Raw genomic sequence first — 3557 nt, 5'->3', positions numbered from 1 at the left:
AGTGCTAGGTAACTCAAGCTCCAACTTTAACCATTTCTGTCGAACTTCACCACGCTCTTCAAGTCATTGATTGACCTTTTTTCTTTTATTAATTTATCCTGATTTGGTTTTCTTCCTTTTAATTTTAAGCATACTTTAAATTATTTCCAACAAACCTTCTCCTTTCTCCCAAATCTTCTCCTCTCTCTTTGTCAAAATTTTAGACACTTTTCCTTTCTACCTTAGCTTCTATCCCATAAAGGTTCTTATATTTACTTTTTCATGTTGCTTTGATTTAAATGGTTATCAAAATACAAAGGAAAAGGGCATGTTAAGACTAGCTTCGTTCTACACTAAGGTTTTCTAAAAAAATATCTTTATGTGAACACTGATATGATCACGAATTTTTTTATATAATAATTGGAATATTATTTATATATTTGTCTATATAATTTGAAAAGACGAATAAAACGACTCGACGGCAAAAGTTGACCAAACCAATTAGATGTAAATCTATTTGGATCGTGTAAATAGCAATATATTACTTTCAAAATAGCGTTGTGTACCTTGAAAATACGAGTAACAATTAAATTTTATTTGTGGTTTTAATGATATGTAATTTAATTCAATACCAATTAATAATCAAGAAATAAGAAGTAAAGATAAAAGAGATTAGTGAATAAAACCAACATAACTCAGCAGTAGTGACATCGAGATGGTGACCTCGAGACAGGATAATAGCAATAAAATAAGATAAGTAAAGTAAGAACAGTAGAGCTAAAGGACAATTGTTGGCCCAAGTTCAGGTGAAGTTTTGAAGAATGACAAATGAACTCAGTCATGGACCAGGTCCATCATGTGAGGCACAGTATCTATCAATCTAGACATGTGAGATACAACGTGAAGGAGATAAGTCTCAGTGATCAAGCAACAATATCTCCTGAACTAATCGAAAAGGTTGCATATTGGATGAGGAGAGAAAGTCTTCTCATGGGAAGAGGACACAATCCGGATAAAGGATAGGGTTGGAGTTTGTATTGTTCAAGGACTCAACTTCGATGGAAGATCAGCAATTGAGTCTCAATCAAACTCCGATTACTAACTCATTAAATAACAGTGATTGTTCTCTTTTACAGGTATTGCACAAACGCAGAAGTTAAACTAAATTGAGAGCAAAAGAGCGAGGCAATTTTGCAAGCAATTTATGTGAGATTCAAGTGTGCATTCGTGAAGCTACTTGGACAAGATAGAAGAACCAATTCCATTGTGTCTTTCTTTTATTTTAGTTCAATTGTATTAGGTGTTTTAAAGTTGTACCTTTCCAGCTTTCATAGAAGCAATTGTATTAGGTACTTTGAGTATTCAAGTTAGAGTTAACTTGAAGGTGTCGCGACAGTTGAGGCTGTGTGCTACACTGGGATTAGAGTTTAATCCTTAGTTTACAAGAGTTTTGTAAATGCTGTTTTAGCTCAGCGATTTTAGTGGAAGTTTGGGAAAATCCTACTGAGTAGTAGGTCGTGATTTTTTTTACCTTTTGAGCCAGGTGTTTTCCACGTAAAAATCTCTGTGTTCTTTATTTTATGTACTCTTAATTCCGCAAACAGTAGTAGTAAGTACACCTAGAAGAACCAGGTTCTTCTAAAGCGAAAATTGGGTACCACACAAATCACCCTCCCTCTTGTGTGGTATTGACGTTAAGAACATCAATTGGTATCAGAGCAGGTTATCCTTGAAGAGGCTAACACCTTAGGAGAAGATCAACATGAGTGCACCACCTAGAAACTGGGAAGGGCAATCCACTGCTAGGCCTCCACTTTTCAATGTTCAGTACTATTCTTGGTGGAAGAACAGGATGAGAGATCACATCATAGGGGAAGACTATGAACTCTGGGATATAGTCACTGATGGCCCCCTAGCAACCACAAAGAAGAATGCTGAAGGAGTTGATGTGCCAAAGACAAGGGCTGACTGCATTGCTGAAGACCTGAGGAAGTGGGAGAAAAATGCTAAAGCCGAGAAATGGCTTGTGTGTGGACTAGGTCCTGATGAGTACAGCAGAATTCAAAGTTGTACCACTGCTAAGGAAATCTGGGACACCTTGCAAGTGGCTCATGAAGGAACACCTCAAGTAAAGAGTTCAAGAGGAACACTGCTGTATTCTCAATATGAGAACTTTACTATGAAGGAAGGAGAAACAATTCAAGAAATGTATACTAGGTTCACTACACTGACAAATGAACTTAAATCACTTGGAAGGATTATTCTTGAAGAAGACAAGGTTGAGAAAATTCTGACAAGGGTTCTGCCAGTCACATGGGAAAGCAAAATCACTGCCATTCAGGAATCCAAGAATATTGCTACTCTCAGACTGGATGAACTTATTGGAAATCTTACTGCTTATTAAATGAGAAGGCAAACCATGAAGATGGATACACCCAAGAAGGAGAGAAACTTAGCTCTCAGAATTGCTGAAGGTTCAAATCTGGAAGATGATGAGATGGCTATGATCACTAGAGATTTCAAAAAGTACCTGATGAGAGGAAAGGGTTCTTCAAGAGGTACAACCTTCAACAAGACAAGAGCTCCTGATAAACAGACCAATGATGGTTGCTACAAGTGTGGTAAGACTGATCACATGATCAAGAACTGTCCTTAATGGGAAATTGAGTGGAAGAAAGAAAGGGCTAAACGAAGGAACAGGAAGAAGGAACAAGTTCAACCAAAAAGGAACTAAGGTTCAACCAAGGCTATGGTTGCTGCTTGGGGAGAAACCTCAGATGAAGACTCAGAAGATGAAGCTGAAGAAGAGCAAGCATTGATGGCCATCGGAGAATCAGATGATGAACAAGAGGTAAGTATTCTTCGTCTCAAAGACAAGATTAAATTTTTGTCTAAAGAAAGGTTGGCTGAGCTATTACTAGACTTCATTGATGAGTCTGAAATAATTAACAATGAGAAGGAAGTTCTGTCTAGGGAATGTGTGATCCTAAAAGCAAAATACAAAAGTCTAGAGTCTAGGGCTAATGAGAGTGATAACACAAATGCTGAGTTGAAGAACCAGGTTCTTGAACTTGATAACAGTGTCCTAGAACTTAGGTCTGAAAACTTAAAATTGAAACTAGGAACAGGAAAGAAGAAAGCTGATCAAACATATCTCACTCTAGAGGAAAACCTAGGAAAAATGAAGGATGAATTGTATAAAAAGGATGAACTAATCAAAGTCCTAAAAGAAGATCTAGGAAAAGTGAAACATGAATTAGACAGAACTTGCAAATGGAACAAGGCCTCTGATGCACTCTCTTGGTTGCAAGAGCATCACAGTAGCAACAAAAGAGGACTTGGCTATAGGACTCAAGCACCAAAGTGGGACCCTAAAATCAAGTACCTCACACTTCCTGAGAATAAAATATGCACACACTGTGGCAAGACTGGCCATTACAAAAATGAATGTAATGCAAAAGTAAAGGCCAGTCAAAAGAACAAAAGCCTTATCAAGAGAATAGTAAAGCTGCCTGGATGGGCAAAAAAGGAATTTGAATTCATCTTTTTTGCCTATAGAAAAGGGACCCAAAAGTTAG

The sequence above is a fragment of the Nicotiana attenuata genome, unplaced genomic scaffold (assembly GCF_001879085.1).
Source record: "Nicotiana attenuata strain UT unplaced genomic scaffold, NIATTr2, whole genome shotgun sequence".
NCBI lineage: Eukaryota > Viridiplantae > Streptophyta > Magnoliopsida > Solanales > Solanaceae > Nicotiana > Nicotiana attenuata.
Note: the sequence above shows the minus strand (reverse complement) of the source record.